The following is a 23241-nucleotide window of genomic DNA, read 5'->3' as shown; positions in this document are numbered from 1 at the left end:
TATCCTTCAAAGAAGCCAGTTTTGAGTATTGAAGCTGTCTGGGGTATTGAAACTAAAGCAAATTGGCTGGAGAACTGTGTAAACTCGAAAATCCTTCTACCCAGGAGACATTAACATAGCAACAATTAACCCAGAGATAGCCAGCCATCATCCTGAGCAGGAAACCCATTATGCTTAGCAGAACAGGCTTTTGCTTGAGAAGACATTGTTATGCCATGCTCAACAGAATGTATGCACACAGCAGCATAGCATCATAGAGCATCAAGAAGGGAAAAGATCACCAGCAGTTTTAACCAGCTTCTCCAGCCTCGACGTCCTGTTATCGAAAAGGAAGGAAGAACATCACCATCGCGGCAGCAACCGACCACAGCCAACATGGTACCACCAAAACCACTGTGGTCGACCAATTTCGAAACAAAACTCCGCCAGGAAGAAACCGAAGAATCAAAAGGTTCCACTCTACAACCTAGGCCTGACTATCAACAGGTGAAAACATTACCTAAAGAGACTTTGAACCTATTTCTAACGAAAGAAAGTAGGTACTTACCCCATAAATCCAAAACGCGCGCGACCGCATCAGCGGACACCACCCAACTGAAGATTGCTCAGTGAGAAGTCCTCTACAACGGTCGGGGTACTGCAAGCAGAACCTACAGAGTCCAGCGAACCCTGAAATCACAAACCACCGCCGACTACCAGTAAAGGATCGGTGAGCATAGTCACTGTTTGCCCTGGAGTTTAACCCACTCAGTGTTAGGCATTGGGAGGTGGGAGGCGTATTATTCACTGTAACCCCTTTGAATGTATGATGTACTGTTCTTTACTTGAGTGATTATAAGTTTGACATTGTATTTTCTTGTCCTTAATAAATCGAAGATCTTTGCACCAAACCAGTTGTCTCTTGCACTTTATCACATTCACCCAAATAAATCCAGAGTCGAGAACCCAGGGAGTGGGAGCAATTCAAACCACTCAGAAGGTCAGACGTGAACCTGACCTCACACACCACCCCCTACAACACAGATACAAACACAGACACATATACAGATATACTCAGACATACACAGATATACACAGACACACACCCAGATCGAACAACTTGCATTTATAAAGCACCTTTAAAGTAAAATCTCCCAAGGCGCTTCACACAAGTGTTATCAAAGAAAATTTGACAATGAGCCACATAAGAAGATATTAGGACAGGTGACCAAAGGCTTGGACAAAGAGTATGTTTTAAGGAGCATCTTGATGGAGGAAAGAGAGGTAGAGAGGTGGAGAGGTTTGGAGGGATTGGGGGGCGGGGGTAGGGGGGGAGGGGGGGAGCTACATCTAGACAGCTGAAGGCACGGCCGCCAATAGTGGAGTGATGGAAATCGGGAATGTGCAAGAGGCAGAACAGGAGGAGCGTAAAGGGTTTCCAGACTGGAGGGAGTTAAAAAGATAAGGAGGGGCGAGGCCATGGAAGAATTTGAAAACAAAGATGAGAATTTTAAAATTGAGGCATTGCTAATGTAGGTCAGCGAGCACAAGGGTGATGGGTGAATGGGACTTGGTGCAAGTTAGGATATGGGCAGCACATTTTTGGATCAGCTCATATTGATGGATGGTGGAAGAAGTGAGGCTTAGCCAGGAGAATACTGGAATAGTCAAAGGAATGGATGAGGGTTTACACAATCACACTCAAGGAGACATGCACAGATACACACGCAATCACAGATACATACACACACAAAACACAGAAACACAAAATTAAGGAAGGATACACTTGCCTTGGAGGCGGTACAACAGAGGTTCACTAGATTGATTCCTGGGATGAGAGGGCTGTCTTATGAGGAGAGATTGTGTCGAATGGGCCTACACTCTCTGGAGTTTAGATGAATGAGATGTGATCTCGTTGAAACATACAAGATTCTGAAGGGAGATTGACAGGGTAGATGCAGGGAGGATGTTTCCCCGATCTGGAGTGTCTAGAACCAGAGGGCACAGTCTCAGGATAAGGAGTCGGCCATTTAAGACATCACTCAGAGGATGGTGAATCTTTGGAATTCTCTGCCCCAGAGGCCTGTGGATGCTCAGTCTCTGATAGATAGATTTTTGGAATCTAGGAGAATCAAGGGATTTGGAGATCGGGCAGGAAAGTGGAGTTGAGGTCGATGATCAGCCGTGATCGTATTAAATGGCGGAGCAGGCTCAAGGGGCCACATGGCCTACTCCTGCTTCCATTTCTTATGTTCTTAGATTCTTATCACAGATACACACAATCGCACATATACACACACATATACCCACAATCACAGATACATACACACAGCTACACACACTATCATAGATACACACAGACCACATACACACACTATCACAAATATACACAGACAGTTACACACACTATTACAGATACACACAGATACACACACACAGATATGCACAATCACAGGTACACACAGACCACATACACACACAATCACAGATACACACAGACAGATACACACACTATCACAGATACACATAGACAGATACACACATTATCACAGATACATACACACACCAACCCTGTCTCTCGATAAACAAACCCACTCTTTCAACAAACAAACCCACTCACCGACAAACAAACCCACTCACTCAACAAACAAATTACTCTCTCGACAAACAAACCCTCTCTCTCAACAAACAAACCCACTCTCTCGACAAACAAACCCACTCTCTCAACAAACAAACCCACTCTCTCGACAAACAAACCAGTCTCTCGACAAACAAATCCATTCTCTCGACAAACAAACCCACTCTCTCGACAAACAAACCCACTCTCTCGACAAACAAACCCACTCTCTCAACAAACAAACCACTCTGTCGACAAACAAACCCACTCTGTCGACAAACAAACCCACACTCTCGACAAACAAACGCACTCACCGACAAACAAACCCACTCACCGACAAACAAAGCCACTCTCTCGACAAACAAACCCACTCACCGACAAACAAAGCCACTCTCTCGACAAACCAACCCACTCTCTCGACAAACATCGCACTCACTCGACAAACAAACTCACTCTCTCGACAAACAAACCTACTCTCTCGACAAACAAACCACTCTCTCGACAAACAAACCCTCTCTCTCGACAAACAAACCCACTCTCTCGATAAACAAACCCACTCTCCCAACAAACAAACCCACTCACCGACAAACAAACCCACTCACTCGACAAACAAAACACTCTCTCGACAAACAAACCCTCTCTCTCAACAAACAAACCCACTCTCTCGACAAACAAACCCACTCTCTCAACAAACAAACCCACTCTCTCGACAAACAAACCAGTCTCTCAACAAACAAACCCACTCTCTCGACAAACAAACCCACTCTCTCGACAAACAAACCCACTCTCTCGACAAACAAACCACTCTTTCGACAAACAATCGCACTCTCTCAACAAACAAACCCACTCTCTCGACAAACAAACCCACTCTCTCAACAAACAAACCCACTCACCAACAAACAAACCCACTCCCTTGACAAACAAACCCACTCTCTCAACAAACAAACCCACTCACCGACAAACAAACCCACTCACCGACAAACAAACCCACTCTCTCGACAAACAAACCCACTCTCTCGACAAACAAAACCACTCTCTCGACAAACAAAACACTCTCTCGACACACAAACCCTCTCTCTCGACAAACAAACCCACTCTCTCGACAAACAAACCCACTCACTCGACAAACAAACCACTCTCTCGACAAACAAACTCTCTCTCTCAACAAGCAAACCCACTCTCTCGACAAACAAACCCACTCTCTCAACAAACAAACCCACTCTCTCGACAAACAAACCAGTCTCTCAACAAACAAACCCACTCTCTCGACAAACAAACCCACTCTCTCGACAAACAAACCAGTCTCTCAACAAACAAACCCACTCTCTCGACAAACAAACCCACTCTCTCGTCAAACAAACCCACTCTCTCGACAAGCAAACCCACTCACTCAACGAACAAACCCACTCACCGACAAACAAACACACTCACCGACAAACAAATCCACTCACTCGACAAACAAACCCACTCTCTCGACAAACAAACCCACTCACTCGACAAACAAACCCACTCTCTCGAAAAACAAACCCACTCTCTCGACAAACAAACCCACTCTCTCGACAAACAAACCACTCTTTCGACAAACAATCGCACACTCTCAACAAACAAAGCCACTCTGTCGACAAACAAACCCACTCTATCGACAAACAAACCCACTCTCTCGACAAACAAACCCACTCACTCGACAACAAACCCACTCTCTCGACAAACCAAACCACTCTCTCGACAAACAAACGCACTCACTCGACAAACAAACTCACTCTCTCGACAAACAAACCTACTCACTCGACAAACAATCCCACTCTCTCGACAAACAAAACCACTAACTCGACAAACAAACCATCTCTCTCGACAAACAAACCCACTCTCTCGACTAACAAACCACTCTCTCGACAAACAAACCCACTCTCTCGACAAACAAACCCACTCTCTCGACAAACAAACCCACTCTCTCGACAAACAAATCCACTCTCTCGACAAACAAACTCACTCTCTCGACAAACAAACCCACTCTCGACAAACAAACCCAATCTCTCGACAAACAAACCACTCTCTCGACAAACAAACCCACTCACTCGACAAACAAACCCAATCTCTCGACAAACAAACCCACTCTCTCGATAAACAAACCCAATCTCTCGACAAACAAACCACTCTCTCGACAAACAAACCCACTCTCTCGACAAACAAACCCACTCTCTCGACAAACAAACCACTCTTTCGACAAACAAACCCAATCTCTCGACAAACAAACCACTCTCTCAACAAACAAACCCACTCTCTCGACAAACAAACCCACTCTCTCAACAAACAAACCCACTCACCAACAAACAAACCCACTCCCTTGACAAACAAACCCACTCTCTCAACAAACAAACCCACTCACCGACAAACAAACCCACTCACCGACAAACAAACCCACTCTCTCGACAAACAAACCCACTCTCTCGACAAACAAACCACTCTCTCGACAAACAAACCCTCTCTCTTGACAAACAAACCCACTCTCTCGATAAACAAACCCACTCTCTCAACAAACAAACCCACTCACCGACAAACAAACCCACTCACTCGACAAACAAACCAATCTCTCGACAAACAAACCCTCTCTCTCAACAAACAAACCCACTCTCTCGACAAACAAACCCACTCTCTCAACAAACAAACCCACTCTCTCGACAAACAAACCAGTCTCTCAACAAACAAACTCACTCTGGCGACAAACAAACCCACTCTCTCGACAAACAAACCCACTCTCTCGACAAACAAACCCACTCTCTCGACAAACAAACCCACTGTCTCAACAAACAAACCCACTCACCGACAAACAAACCCACTCACCGACAAACAAATCCACTCTCTCGACAAACAAACCCACTCTCTCGACAAACAAACCCACTCACTCGACAAACAAACCCGCTCACCGACAAACAAACCCACTCTCTCGACAAACAAACCCACTCTCTCGACAAACAAACCCACTCTCTCGACAAACAAACCCACTCTCTCGTCAAACAAACCCACTCTCTCGAAAAACAAACCCACTCTCTCGACAAACAAACCCACTCTATCGACAAAAAAAACCCACTCTCTCGACAAACAAACCCACTCACTCGACAACAAACCCACTCTCTCGACAAACCAACCCACTCTCTCGACAAACAAACGCACTCACTCGAAAAACAAACTCACTCTCTCGACAAACAAACCTACTCACTCGACAAACAATCCCACTCTCTCGACAAACAAAACCACTATCTCGACAAACAAACCCACTCTCTCGACAAACAAACCCACTCTCTCGACTAACAACCCCACTCTCTCGACAAACAAACCCACTCTCTCGACAAACAAACCCACTCTCTCAACAAACAAACCCACTCTCTCGACAAACAAACCAGTCTCTCAACAAACAAACACACTCTCTCGACAAACAAACCCACTCTCTCGACAAACAAACCCACTCTCTCGACAAACAAACTCACTCTCTCGACAAACAAACCCACTCTCTCGACAAACAAACCCACTCTCTCGATAAACAAACCACTCTCTCGACAAACAAAGCCTCTCTCTAGACAAACCAACCCTGTCTCTCGATAAACAAACCCACTCTTTCAACAAACAAACCCACTCACCGACAAACAAACCCACTCACTCAACAAACAAATTACTCTCTCGACAAACAAACCCTCTCTCTCAACAAACAAACCCACTCTCTCGACAAACAAACCCACTCTCTCAACAAACAAACACACTCTCTCGACAAACAAACCAGTCTCTCGACAAACAAATCCATTCTCTCGACAAACAAACCCACTCTCTCGACAAACAAACCCACTCTCTCGACAAACAAACCCACTCTCTCAACAAACAAACCACTCTGTCGACAAACAAACCCACTCTGTCGACAAACAAACCCACACTCTCGACAAACAAACGCACTCACCGACAAACAAACCCACTCACCGACAAACAAAGCCACTCTCTCGACAAACAAACCCACTCACCGACAAACAAAGCCACTCTCTCGACAAACCAACCCACTCTCTCGACAAACATCGCACTCACTCGACAAACAAACTCACTCTCTCGACAAACAAACCTACTCTCTCGACAAACAAACCACTCTCTCGACAAACAAACCCTCTCTCTCGACAAACAAACCCACTCTCTCGATAAACAAACCCACTCTCCCAACAAACAAACCCACTCACCGACAAACAAACCCACTCACTCGACAAACAAAACACTCTCTCGACAAACAAACCCTCTCTCTCAACAAACAAACCCACTCTCTCGACAAACAAACCCACTCTCTCAACAAACAAACCCACTCTCTCGACAAACAAACCAGTCTCTCAACAAACAAACCCACTCTCTCGACAAACAAACCCACTCTCTCGACAAACAAACCCACTCTCTCGACAAACAAACCACTCTTTCGACAAACAATCGCACTCTCTCAACAAACAAACCCACTCTCTCGACAAACAAACCCACTCTCTCAACAAACAAACCCACTCACCAACAAACAAACCCACTCCCTTGACAAACAAACCCACTCTCTCAACAAACAAACCCACTCACCGACAAACAAACCCACTCACCGACAAACAAACCCACTCTCTCGACAAACAAACCCACTCTCTCGACAAACAAAACCACTCTCTCGACAAACAAAACACTCTCTCGACACACAAACCCTCTCTCTCGACAAACAAACCCACTCTCTCGATAAACAAACCCACTCTCTCAACAAACAAACCCACTCACCGACAAACAAACCCACTCACTCGACAAACAAACCACTCTCTCGACAAACAAACTCTCTCTCTCAACAAGCAAACCCACTCTCTCGACAAACAAACCCACTCTCTCAACAAACAAACCCACTCTCTCGACAAACAAACCACTCTGTCGACAAACAATCGCACTCTCTCAACAAACAAACCCACTCTCTCGACAAACAAACCCACTCTCTCAACAAACAAACCCACTCACCAACAAACAAACCCACTCCCTTGACAAACAAACCCACTTTCTCAACAAACAAACCCACTCACCGACAAACAAACCCACTCACCGACAAACAAACCCACTCTCTCGACAAACAAACCCACTCTCTCGACAAACAAAACCACTCTCTCGACAAACAAAACACTCTCTCGACACACAAACCCTCTCTCTCGACAAACAAACCCACTCTCTCGATAAACAAACCCACTCTCTCAACAAACAAACCCACTCACCGACAAACAAACCCACTCACTCGACAAACAAACCACTCTCTCGACAAACAAACTCTCTCTCTCAACAAGCAAACCCACTCTCTCGACAAACAAACCCACTCTCTCAACAAACAAACCCACTCTCTCGACAAACAAACCAGTCTCTCAACAAACAAACCCACTCTCTCGACAAACAAACCCACTCTCTCGACAAACAAACCCACTCTCTCAACAAACAAACCACTCTCTCGTCAAACAAACCCACTCTCTCGACAAGCAAACCCACTCACTCAACGAACAAACCCACTCACCGACAAACAAACACACTCACCGACAAACAAATCCACTCACTCGACAAACAAACCCACTCTCTCGACAAACAAACCCACTCACTCGACAAACAAACCCACTCTCTCGAAAAACAAACCCACTCTCTCGACAAACAAACCCACTCTCTCGACAAACAAACCCACTCACTCGACAAACAAACCCACTCTCTCGAAAAACAAACCCACTCTCTCGACAAACAAACCCACTCTCTCGACAAACAAACCCACTCTCTCGACAAACAAACCACTCTTTCGACAAACAATCGCACACTCTCAACAAACAAAGCCACTCTGTCGACAAACAAACCCACTCTATCGACAAACAAACCCACTCTCTCGACAAACAAACCCACTCACTCGACAACAAACCCACTCTCTCGACAAACCAAACCACTCTCTCGACAAACAAACGCACTCACTCGACAAACAAACTCACTCTCTCGACAAACAAACCTACTCACTCGACAAACAATCCCACTCTCTCGACAAACAAAACCACTAACTCGACAAACAAACCATCTCTCTCGACAAACAAACCCACTCTCTCGACTAACAAACCACTCTCTCGACAAACAAACCCACTCTCTCGACAAACAAACCCACTCTCTCGACAAACAAACCCACTCTCTCGACAAACAAATCCACTCTCTCGACAAACAAACTCACTCTCTCGACAAACAAACCCACTCTCGACAAACAAACCCAATCTCTCGACAAACAAACCACTCTCTCGACAAACAAACCCACTCACTCGACAAACAAACCCACTCTCTCGAAAAACAAACCTACTCTCTCAACAAACAAACCCACTCTCTCGACAAACAAACCACTCTTTCGACAAACAATCGCACTCTCTCAACAAACAAACCCACTCTCTCGACAAACAAACCCACTCTCTCAACAAACAAACCCACTCACCAACAAACAAACCCACTCCCTTGACAAACAAACCCACTCTCTCAACAAACAAACCCACTCACCGACAAACAAACCCACTCACCGACAAACAAACCCACTCTCTCGACAAACAAACCCACTCTCTCGACAAACAAACCCACTCTCTCGACAAACAAACCACTCTCTCGACAAACAAACCCTCTCTCTTGACAAACAAACCCACTCTCTCGATAAACAAACCCACTCTCTCAACAAACAAACCCACTCACCGACAAACAAACCCACTCACTCGACAAACAAACCAATCTCTCGACAAACAAACCCTCTCTCTCAACAAACAAACCCACTCTCTCGACAAACAAACCCACTCTCTCAACAAACAAACCCACTCTCTCGACAAACAAACCAGTCTCTCAACAAACAAACTCACTCTGGCGACAAACAAACCCACTCTCTCGACAAACAAACCCACTCTCTCGTCAAACAAACCCACTCTCTCGACAAACAAACCCACTGTCTCAACAAACAAACCCACTCACCGACAAACAAACCCACTCACCGACAAACAAATCCACTCTCTCGACAAACAAACCAACTCTCTCGACAAACAAACCCACTCACTCGACAAACAAACCCACTCTCTCGAAAAACAAACCCACTCTCTCGACAAACAAACCCACTCTCTCGACAAACAAACCCACTCTATCGACAAAAAAACCCCACTCTCTCGACAAACAAACCCACTCACTCGACAACAAACCCACTCTCTCGAAAAACAAACCCACTCTCTCGACAAACAAACCCACTCTCTCGACAAACAAACCCACTCTATCGACAAAAAAACCCCACTCTCTCGACAAACAAACCCACTATCTCGACAAACAAACCCACTCTCTCGACAAACAAACCCACTCTCTCGACTAACAACCCCACTCTCTCGACAAACAAACCCACTCTCTCGACAAACAAACCCACTCTCTCGACAAACAAACCCACTCTCTCGACAAACAAACTCACTCTCTCGACAAACAAACCCACTCTCTCGACAAACAAACCCACTCTCTCGACAAACAAACCACTCTCTCGACAAACAAAGCCTCTCTCTAGACAAACCAACCCAGTCTCTCGATAAACAAACCCACTCTTTCAACAAACAAACCCACTCACCGACAAACAAACCCACTCACTCAACAAACAAATTACTCTCTCGACAAACAAACCCTCTCTCTCAACAAACAAACCCACTCTCTCGACAAACAAACCCACTCTCTCAACAAACAAACCCACTCTCTCGACAAACAAACCAGTATCTCGACAAACAAATCCATTCTCTCGACAAACAAACCCACTCTCTCGACAAACAAACCCACTCTCTCGACAAACAAACCCACTCTCTCAACAAACAAACCACTCTCTCGACAAACAAACCCACTCTGTCGACAAACAAACCCACTCTCTCGACAAACAAACGCACTCACCGACAAACAAACCCACTCACCGACAAACAAAGCCACTCTCTCGACAAACAAACCCACTCACCGACAAACCAACCCACTCTCTCGACAAACAAACGCACTCACTCGACAAACAAACTCACTCTCTCGACAAACAAACCTACTCTCTCGACAAACAAACCACTCTCTCGACAAACAAACCACTCTCTCGACAAACAAACCCTCTCTCTCGACAAACAAACCCTCTCTCTCGATAAACAAACCCACTCTCTCAACAAACAAACCCACTCACCGACAAACAAACCCACTCACTCGACAAACAAACCACTCTCTCCACAAACAAACCCTCTCTCTCAACAAACAAACCCACTCTCTCGACAAACAAACCCACTCTCTCAACAAACAAACCCACTCTCTCGACAAACAAACCAGTCTCTCAACAAACAAACCCACTCTCTCGACAAACAAACCCACTCTCTCGACAAACAATCGCACTCTCTCAACAAACAAACCACTCTTTCGACAAACAAACCCACTCTCTCGACAAACAAACCCACTCTCTCGACAAACAAACCCACTCTCTCGACAAACAAACCACTCTTTCGACAAACAATCGCACTCTCTCAACAAACAAACCAGTCTCTCAACAAACAAACCCACTCTCTCGACAAACAAAACCACTCTCTCGACAAACAAAACACTCTCTCGACAAACAAACCCACTCTCTCGATAAACAAACCCACTCTCTCAACAAACAAACCCACTCACCGACAAACAAACCCACTCACTCGACAAACAAACCACTCTCTCGATAAACAAACTCGCTCTCTCAACAAACAAACCCACTCTCTCGACAAACAAACCCACTCTCTCAACAAACAAACCCACTCTCTCGACAAACAAACCAGTCTCTCAACAAACAAACCCACTCTCTCGACAAACAAACCCACTCTCTCGACAAACAAACCCACTCTCTCAACAAACAAACCACTCTCTCGTCAAACAAACCCACTCTCTCTACAAACAAACCCACTCTCTCAACGAACAAACTCACTCACCGACAAACAAACCCACTCACCGACAAACAAATCCACTCTCTCGACAAACAAACCCACTCTCTCGACAAACAAACCCACTCACTCGACAAACAAACCCACTCTCTCGAAAAACAAACCCACTCTCTCGACAAACAAACCCACTCTATCGACAAACAAACCACTCTTTCGACAAACAATCGCACACTCTCAACAAACAAACCCACTCTGTCGACAAACAAACCCACTCTATCGACAATCAAACCCACTCTCTCGACAAACAAACCCACTCACTCGACAACAAACCCACTCTCTCGACAAACAAACGCACTCACTCGACAAACAAACCCACTCTCTCGACAAACCAACCCACTCTCTCGACAACAAACCCACTCTCTCGACAAACCAACCCACTCTCTCGACAAACAAACGCACTCACTCGACAAACAAACCCACTCTCTCGACAAACCAACCCACTCTCTCGACAAACAAACGCACTCACTCGACAAACAAACTCACTCTCTCGACAAACAAACCTACTCACTCGACAAACAATCCCACTCTCTCGACAAACAAAACCACTATCTCGACAAACAAACCATCTCACTCGACAAACAAACCCACTCTCTCGACTAACAAACCCACTCTCTCGACAAACAACCCCACTCTCTCGACAAACAAACCCACTCTCTCGACAAACAAACCCACTCTCTCGACAAACAAACCCACTCTCTCGACAAACAACCCCACTCTCTCGACAAACAATCCCACTCTCTCGACAAACAAAACCACTATCTCGACAAACAAACCATCTCACTCGACAAACAAACCCACTCTCTCGACAAACAAACCTACTCACTCGACAAACAATCCCACTCTCTCGACAAACAAAACCACTATCTCGACAAACAAAACCACTATCTCGACAAACAAACCATCTCACTCGACAAACAAACCCACTCTCTCGACAAACAAACCTACTCACTCGACAAACAAACCCACTCTCTCGACAAACAAACCTACTCACTCGACAAACAATCCCACTCTCTCGACAAACAAAACCACTATCTCGACAAACAAACCATCTCACTCGACAAACAAACCCACTCTCTCGACAAACAAACCCACTCTCTCGACAAACAACCCCACTCTCTCGACAAACAAACCCACTCTCTCGACAAACAAATCCACTCTCTCGACAAACAAACTCACTCTCTCGACAAACAAACCCACTCTCTCGACAAACAAACCCAATCTCTCGACAAACAAACCCACTCTCTCGACAAACAAACCCAATCTCTCGACAAACAAACCACTCTCTCGATAAACAAACCCACTCTCTCAACAAACAAACCCACTCACCGACAAACAAACCCACTCACCGACAAACAAACCCACTCACTCGACAAACAATCCACTCTCTCGACAAACAAACCCTCTCTCTCAACAAACAAACCCACTCTCTCGACAAACAAACCCACTCTCTCAACAAACAAACCCACTCTCTCGACAAACAAACCCACTCTCTCGACAAACAAACCCACTCTCTCGACAAACAAATCCACTCTCTCAACAAACAAACTCACTCTGTCGACAAACAAACCCACTCTCTCGACAAACAAACCCACTCTCTCGACAAACAAACCCACTCTCTCAACAAACAAACCACTCTCTCGTCAAACAAACCCACTCTCTCGACAAACAAACCCACTCTCTCAACGAACAAACCCACTCACCGACAAACAAACCCACTCACCGACAAACAAATCCACTCTCTCGACAAACAAACCCACTCTCTCGACAAACAAACCCACTCACTCGACAAACAAACCCATTCTCTCGAAAAACAAACCCACTCTCTCGACAAACAAACCCACTCTCTCGACAAACAAACCACTCTTTCGACAAACAATCGCACACTCTCAACAAACAAACCCACTCTGTCGACAAACAAACCCACTCTATCGACAAACAAACCCACTCTCTCGACAAACAAACCCACTCACTCGACAACAAACCCACTCTCTCGACAAACCAACCCACTCTCTCGACTAACAAACGCACTCACTCGACAAACAAACCCACTCTCTCGACAAACCAACCCACTCTCTCGACTAACAAACGCACTCACTCGACAAACAAACTCACTCACTCGACAAACAATCCCACTCTCTCGACAAACAAAACCACTATCTCGACAAACAAACCATCTCACTCGACAAACAAACCCACTCTCTCGACTAACAAACCCACTCTCTCGACAAACAACCCCACTCTCTCGACAAACAAACCCAGTCTCGCGACAAACAAACCCACTCTCTCGACAAACAAATCCACTCTCTCGACAAACAAACTCACTCTCTCGACAAACAAACCCACTCTCTCGACAAACAAACCCAATCTCTCGACAAACAAACCACTCTCTCGACAAACAAACCCTCTCTCTAGACAAACCAACCCACTCTCTCGATAAACAAACCCACTCTCTCAACAAACAAACCCACTCACCGACAAACAAACCCACTCACTCGACAAACAATCCACTCTCTCGACAAACAAACCCTCTCTCTCAACAAACAAACCCACTTTCTCGACAAACAAACCCACTCTCTCGACAAACAAACCAGTCTCTCGACAAACAAATTCACTTTTTCGACAAACAATCGCACTCTCTCAACAAACAAACCCACTCTCTCGACAAACAAACCCACTCTCTCAACAAACAAACCCACTCACCAACAAACAAACCCACACCCTTGACAAACAAACCCACTCTCTCAACAAACAAACCCACTCACCGACAAACAAACCCACTCACCGCCAAACAAACCCACTCTCTCGACAAACAAACCCACTCTCTCGACAAACAAACCCACTCTCTCGACAAACAAACCACTCTCTCGACAAACAAACTCTCTCTCTCGACAAACAAACCCACTCTCTCGATAAACAAACCCACTCTCTCAACAAACAAACCCACTCACCGACAAACAAACCCACTCACTCGACAAACAAACCACTCTCTCGACAAACAAACCCTCTCTCTCAACAAACAAACCCACTCTCTCGACAAACAAACCCACTCTCTCAACAAACAAACCCACTCTCTCGACAAACAAACCAGTCTCTCAACAAACAAATCCACTCTCTCAACAAACAAACCCACTCACCGACAAACAAATCCACTCTCTCGACAAACAAACCCACTCTCTCGACAAACAAACCCACTCACTCGACAAACAAACCCACTCTCTCGAAAAACAAACCCACTCTCTCGACAAACAAACCCACTCTCTCTACAAACAAACCTCTCTTTCGACAAACAATCGCACACTCTCAACAAACAAACCCACTCTGTCGACAAACAAACCCACTCTATCGACAAACAAACCCACTCTCTCGACAAACAAACCCACTCACTCGACAACAAACCCACTCTCTCGACAAACCAACCCACTCTCTCGACAAACAAACCCACTCTCTCGACAAACAAACGCACTCACTCGACAAACATACTCACTCTCTCGATAAACAAATCTACTCACTCGACAAACAATCCCACTCTCTCGACAAACAAAACCACTATCTCGACAAACAAACCCACTCTCTCGACAAACAAACCCACTCACTCGACAAACAAACCACTCTCTCGACAAACAAACCCTCTCTCTAGACAAACCAACCCACTCTCTCGATAAACAAACCCACTCTCTCAACAAACAAACCCACTCACCGACAAACAAACCCACTCACTCGACAAACAAACCACTCTCTCGACAAACAAACCCTCTCTCTCGACAAACAAACCCACTCTCTCGATAAACAAACCCACTCTCTCAACAAACAAACCCACTCACCGACAAACAAACCCACTCACTCGACAAACAAACCAATCTCTCGACAAACAAACCCTCTCTCTCAACAAACAAACCCACTCTCTCGACAAACAAACCCACTCTCTCAACAAACAAACCCACTCTCTCGACAAACAAACCAGTCTCTCAACAAACAAACCCACTCTCTCGACAAACAAACCCACTCTCTCGACAAACAAACCCACTCTCTCGACAAACAAACCCACTCTCTCAACAAACAAACCACTCTCTCGTCAAACAAACCCACTCTCTCGACAAACACACCCACTGTCTCAACAAACAAACCCACTCACCGACAAACAAACCCACTCACCGACAAACAAACCCACTCTCTCGACAAACAAACCCACTCACTCGACAAACAAACCCACTCTCTCGAAAAACAAACCCACTCTCTCGTCAAACAAACCCACTCTCTCGACAAACAAACCCACTCACTCGACAAACAAACCCACTCTCTCGAAAAACAAACCCACTCTCTCGTCAAACAAACCCACTCTCTCGTCAAACAAACCCACTCTCTCGAAAAACAAACCCTCTCTCTCAACAAACAAACCCACTCTCTCGACAAACAAACCCACTCTCTCAACAAACAAACCCACTCTCTCGTCAAACAAACCCACTCTCTCGACAAACAAACGCACTCATACGACAAACAAACTCACTCTCTCGAGAAACAAACCTACTCACTCGACAAACAATCCCACTCTCTCGACAAACAAAACCACTATCTCGACAAACAAACCCACTCTCTCGACAAACAAACCCACTCTCTCGACTAACAAACCCACTCTCTCGACAAACAACCCCCACACTCTCTCGACAAACAATCCCACTCTCTCGACAAACAAACCCACTCACTCGACAACAAACCCACTCTCTCGACAAACCAACCCACTCTCTCGACAAACAAACGCACTCACTCGACAAACAAACTCACTCTCTCGACAAACAAACCTACTCACTCGACAAACAATCCCACTCTCTCGACTAACAAACCCACTCTCTCGACAAACAACCCCACTCTCTCGACAAACAAACCCACTCTCTCGACAAACAAACCCACTCTCTCGACAAACAAATCCACTCTCTCGACAAACAAACCCACTCTCTCGACTAACAAACCCACTCTCTCGACAAACAACCCCACTCTCTCGACAAACAAACCCACTCTCTCGACAAACAAACCCACTCTCTCGACAAACAAATCCACTCTCTCGACAAACAAACTCACTCTCTCGACAAACAAACCCACTCTCTCGACAAACAAACCCACTCTCTCGACAAACAAACCACTCTCTCGACAAACAAACCCACTCTCTCGATAAACAAACCCACTTTCTCAACAAACAAACCCACTCACCGACAAACAAACCCACTCACTCGACAAACAAACCACTCTCTCGACAAACAAACCCACTCTCTCGACAAACAAACCAGTCTCTCGCCAAACAAATTCACTCTTTCGACAAACAATCGCACTCTTTCAACAAACAAACCCACTCTCTCGACAAACAAACCCACTCTCTCAACAAACAAACCCACTCACCAACAAACAAACCCACTCCCTTGACAAACAAACCCACTCTCTCAACAAACAAACCCACTCACCGACAAACAAACCCACTCACCGACAAACAAACCCACTCTCTCGACAAACAAACCCACTCTCTCGACAAACAAACCCACTCTCTCAACAAACAAACCCACTCTCTCGACAAACAAACCAGTCTCTCGCCAAACAAATTCACTCTCTCGACAAACAAACCCACTCTCTCGACAAACAAACCCTCTCTCTCAACAAACAAACCCACTCTCTCGACAAACAAACCCACTCTCTCAACAAACAAACCCACTCTCTCGACAAACAAACCAGTCTCTCGACAAACAAACCACTCTTTCGACAAACAATCGCACACTCTCAACAAACAAAGCCACTCTCTCGACAAACAAACCCACTCTCTCAACAAACAAACCCACTCACCAACAAACAAACCCACTCCCTTGACAAACAAACCCACTCTCTCAACAAACAAACCCACTCACCGACAAACAAACCCACTCACCGACAAACAAACCCACTCTCTCGACAAACAAACCCACTCTCTCGACAAACAAACCCACTCTCTCGACAAACAAACCACTCTCTCGACAAACAAACTCTCTCTCTCGACAAACAAACCCACTCTCTCGATAAACAAACCCACTCTCTCAACAAACAAACCCACTCACCGACAAACAAACACACTCACTCGACAAACAAACCACTCTCTCGACAAACAAACCCTCTCTCTCAACAAACAAACCCACTCTCTCGACAAACAAACCCACTCTCTCAACAAACAAACCCACTCTCTCGACAAACAAACCAGTCTCTCAACAAACAAACCCACTCTCTCAACAAACAAACCCACTCACCGACAAATAAATCCACTCTCTCGACAAACAAACCCACTCTCTCGACAAACAAACCCTCTCTCTCGAAAAACAAACCCACTCTCTCGACAAACAAACCCACTCTCTCGATAAACAAACCCACTCTCTCGATAAACAAACTCACTCTCTCAACAAACAAACCCACTCACCGACAAACAAACCCACTCACTCGACAAACAAACCACTCTCTCGACAAACAAACCCTCTCTCTCAACAAACAAACCCACTCTCTCGACAAACAAACCCACTCTCTCAACAAACAAACCCACTAACTCGACAAACAAACCAGTCTCTCAACAAACAAACCCACTCTCTCGACAAACGAACCCACTCTCTCGACAAACAAACCCACTCTCTCGACAAACAAACCACTCTTTCGACAAACAATCGCACTCTCTCAACAAACAAACACACTCTCTCGACAAACAAACCCACTCTCTCAACAAACAAACCCACTCACCAACAAACAAACCCACTCCCTTGACAAACAAACCCACTATCTCAACAAACAAACCCACTCACCGACAAACAAACCCACTCACCGACAAACAAACCAACTCTCTCGACAAACAAACCCACTCTCTCGACAAACAAAACCACTCTCTCGACAAACAAAACACTCTCTCGACAAACAAACCCTCTCTCTCGACAAACAAACCCACTCTCTCGATAAACAAACCCACTCTCTCAACAAACAAACCCACTCACCGACAAACAAACCCACTCACTCGACAAACAAACCACTCTCTCGACAAACAAACTCTCTCTCTCAACAAACAAACCCACTCTCTCGACAAACAAACCCACTCTCTCAACAAACAAACCCACTCTCTCGACAAACAAACCAGTCTCTCAACAAACAAACCCACACTCTCGACAAACAAACCCACTCTCTCGACAAACAAACCCACTCTCTCAACAAACAAACCACTCTCTCATCAAACAAACCCACTCTCTCGACAAACAAACCCACTCTCTCAACAAACAAACCCACTCACCGACAAACAAACCCACTCCCCGACAAACAAATCCACTCTCTCGACAAACAAACCCACTCTCTCGACAAACAAACCCACTCACTCGACAAACAAACCCACTCTCTCGACAAACAAACCCACTCTCTCGACAAACAAACCCACTCTCTCGACAAACAAACCCACTCTCTCGACAAACAAACCACTCTCTCATCAAACAAACCCACTCTCTCGACAAACAAACCCACTCTCTCAACAAACAAACCCACTCACCGACAAACAAACCCACTCACCGACAAACAAACCCACTCTCTCGAAAAACAAACCCACTCTCTCGACAAACAAACCCACTCTCTCGACAAACAAACCACTCTTTCGACAAACAATCGCACACTCTCAACAAACAAACCCACTCTGTCGACAAACAAACCCACTCTATCGACAAACAAACCCACTCTCTCGACAAACAAACCCACTCACTCGACAACAAACCCACTCTCTCGACAAACCAACCCACTCTCTCGACAAACAAACGCACTCACTCGACAAACAAACTCACTCTCTCGACAAACAAACCTACTCACTCGACAAACAATCCCACTCTCTCGACAAACAAAACCACTATCTCGACAAACAAACCATCTCTCTCGACAAACAAACCCACTCTCTCGACTAACAAACCCACTCTCTCGACAAACAACCCCACTCTCTCGACAAACAAACCCACTCTCTCGACAAACAAACCCACTCCCTCGACAAACAAATCCACTCTCTCGACAAACAAACTCACTCTCTCGACAAACAAACCCACTCTCTCGACAAAAAAACCCACTCTCTCGACAAACAAACCACTCTCTCGACAAACAAACCCTCTCTCTAGACAAACCAACCCACTCTCTCGATAAACAAACCCACTCTCTCAACAAACAAACCCACTCACCGACAAACAAACCCACTCACTCGACAAACAAACCACTCTCTCGACAAACAAACCCTCTCTCTCAACAAACAAACCCACTCTCTCGACAAACAAACCCACTCTCTCAACAAACAAACCCACTCTCTCAACAAACAAACCAGTCTCTCGACAAACAAATTCACTCTTTCGACAAACAATCGCACTCTTTCAACAAACAAACCCACTCTCTCGACAAACAAACCCACTCTCTCAACAAACAAACCCACTCACCAACAAACAAACCCACTCCCTTGACAAACAAACCCACTCTCTCAACAAACAAACCCACTCACCGACAAACAAACCCACTCACCGACAAACAAACCCACTCTATCGACAAACAAACCCACTCTCTCGACAAACAAACCCACTCTCTCGACAAACAAACCACTCTCTCGACAAACAAACTCACTCTCTCGACAAACAAACCCACTCTCTCGATAAACAAACCCACTCTCTCAACAAACAAACCCACTCACCGACAAACAAACCCACTCACTCGACAAACAAACCAGTCTCTCGACAAGCAAACCCTCTCTCTCAACAAACAAACCCACTCTCTCGACAAACAAACCCACTCTCTCAACAAACAAACCCACTCTCTCGACAAACAAACCAGTCTCTCAACAAACAAACCCACTCTCTCAACAAACAAACCCACTCACCGACAAATAAATCCAATCTCTCGACAAACAAACCCACTCTCTCGACAAACAAACCCACTCACTCGACAAACAAACCCACTCTCTCGAAAAACAAACCCACTCTCTCGACAAACAAACCCACTCTCTCTACAAACAAACCACTCTTTCGACAAACAATCGCACACTCTCAACAAACAAACCCACTCTGTCGACAAACAAACCCACTCTATCGACAAACAAACCCACTCTCTCGAAAAACAAACCCACTCACTCGACAACAAACCCACTCTCTCGACAAACCAACCCACTCTCTCGACAAACAAACGCACTCAATCGACAAACATACTCACTCTCTCGATAAACAAATCTACTCACTCGACAAACAATCCCACTCTCTCGACAAACAAAACCACTATCTCGACAAACAAACCCACTCTCTCGACTAACAAACCCACTCTCTCGACAAACAACCCCACTCTCTCGACAAACAAACTCACTCTCTCGACAAACAAACCCACTCTCTCGACAAACAAACCCACTCTCTCGAAAAACAAATCCACTCTCTCGACAAACAAACCCACTCTCTCGACAAACAAACCCACTCTATCGACAAACAAACCACTCTCTCGACAAACAAACCCTATCTCTAGACAAACCAACCCACTCTCTCGATAAACAAACCCACTCTCTCAACAAACAAACCCACTCACCGACAAACAAACCCACTCACTCGACAAACAAACCACTCTCTCGACAAACAAACCCTCTCTCTCAACAAACAAACCCACTCTCTCGACAAACAAACCAACTCTCTCAACAAACAAACCCACTCTCTCGACAAACAAACCAGTCTCTCGACAAACAAATCCACTCTCTCGACAAACAAATCCACTCTCTCGACAAACAAACCCACTCTCTCGACAAACAAACCCACTCTCTCGACAAACAAACCCACTCTCTCAACAAACAAACCACTCTCTCGACAAACAAACCCACTCTCTCGACAAACAAACCCACTCTCTCGACAAACAAACCCACTCACCGACAAACAAACCCACTCACCGACAAACAAACTCACTCTATCGACAAACAAACCCACTCACCGTCAAACAAACCCACTCTCTCGACAAACAAACCCACTCTCTCGACAAACAAACCCACTCACTCGACAAACAAACCCACTCTCTCGACAAACAAACCCACTCTCTCGACAAACAAACCCACTCTCTCGACAAACAAACCCACTCTCTCGACAAACAAACCCCCTCTCTCGACAAACAAACCCACTCTCTCGACAAACAAACCCACTCTCTCGACAAACAAACCCACTCTCTCGACAAACAAACTCACTCACCGACAAACAAACCCACTCACCGACAAACAAACCCACTCTATCGACAAACAAACGCACTCACCGACAAACAAACCCACTCTCTCGACAAACAAACCACTCTCTCGACAAACAAACCCACTCTCTCGACAAACAAACCACTCTTTCGACAAACAATCGCACTCTCTCAACAAACAAACCCACTCTCTCGACAAACAAACCCACTCTCTCAACAAACAAACCCACTCACCAACAAACAAACCCACTCCCTTGAAAAACAAACCCACTCTCTCAACAAACAAACCCACTCACCGACAAACAAACCCACTCACCGACAAACAAACCCACTCTCTCGACAAACAAACCCACTCTCTCGACAAACAAACCCACTCTCTCGACAAACAAACCACTCTCTCGACAAACAAACCCTCTCTCTCGACAAACAAACCCACTCTCTCGATAAACAAACCCACTCTCTCAACAAACAAACCCACTCACCGACAAACAAACCCACTCACTCGAAAAACAAACCACTCTCTCGACAAACAAACCCTCTCTCTCAACAAACAAACCCACTCTCTCGACAAACAAACCCACTCTCTCAACAAACAAAGCCACTCTCTCAACAAACAAACCACTCTCTCAACAAACAAACCCACTCACCGACAAACAAACCCACTCACCGACAAACAAATCCACTCTCTCGACAAACAAACCCACTCTCTCGACAAACAAACCCACTCACTCGACAAACAAACCCACTCTCTCGAAAAACAAACCCACTCTCTCGACAAACAAACCCACTCTCTCGAAAAACAAACCCACTCTCTCGACAAACAAACCCACTCTCTCGACAAACAAACCACTCTTTCGACAAACAATCGCACTCTCTCAACAAACAAACCCATTCTGTCGACAAACAAACCCACTCTATCGGCAAACAAACCCACTGTATCGACAAACAAACCCACTCACTCGACAACAAACCCACTCTCTCGACAAACCAACCCATTCTCTCGACAAACAAACGCACTCACTCGACAAACAAACTCACTCTCTCGACAAACAAACCTACTCACTCGACAAACAATCCCACTCTCTCGACAAACAAAACCACTATCTCGACAAACAAACCCACTCTCTCGACAAACAAACCCACTCTCTCGACAAATAAACCACTCTCTCGTCAAACAAACCCACTCTCTCGACAAACAAACCCACTCTCTCAATAAATAAACCCACTCACTGACAAACAAACCCACTCACCGACAAACAAATCCACTCTCTCGACAAACAAACCCACTCTCTCGACAAACAAACCCACTCACTCGACAAACAAACCCACTTTCTCGAAAAACAAACCCACTCTCTCGACAAACAAAACCACTCTCTCGACAAACAAACCCACTCTATCGGCAAACAAACCCACTCTCTCGACAAACAAACCCACTCACTCGACAACAAACCCACTCTCTCGACAAACCAA

The sequence above is a fragment of the Pristiophorus japonicus genome, chromosome 6 (assembly GCF_044704955.1).
Source record: "Pristiophorus japonicus isolate sPriJap1 chromosome 6, sPriJap1.hap1, whole genome shotgun sequence".
Lineage (NCBI taxonomy): Eukaryota > Metazoa > Chordata > Chondrichthyes > Pristiophoridae > Pristiophorus > Pristiophorus japonicus.
Note: the sequence above shows the minus strand (reverse complement) of the source record.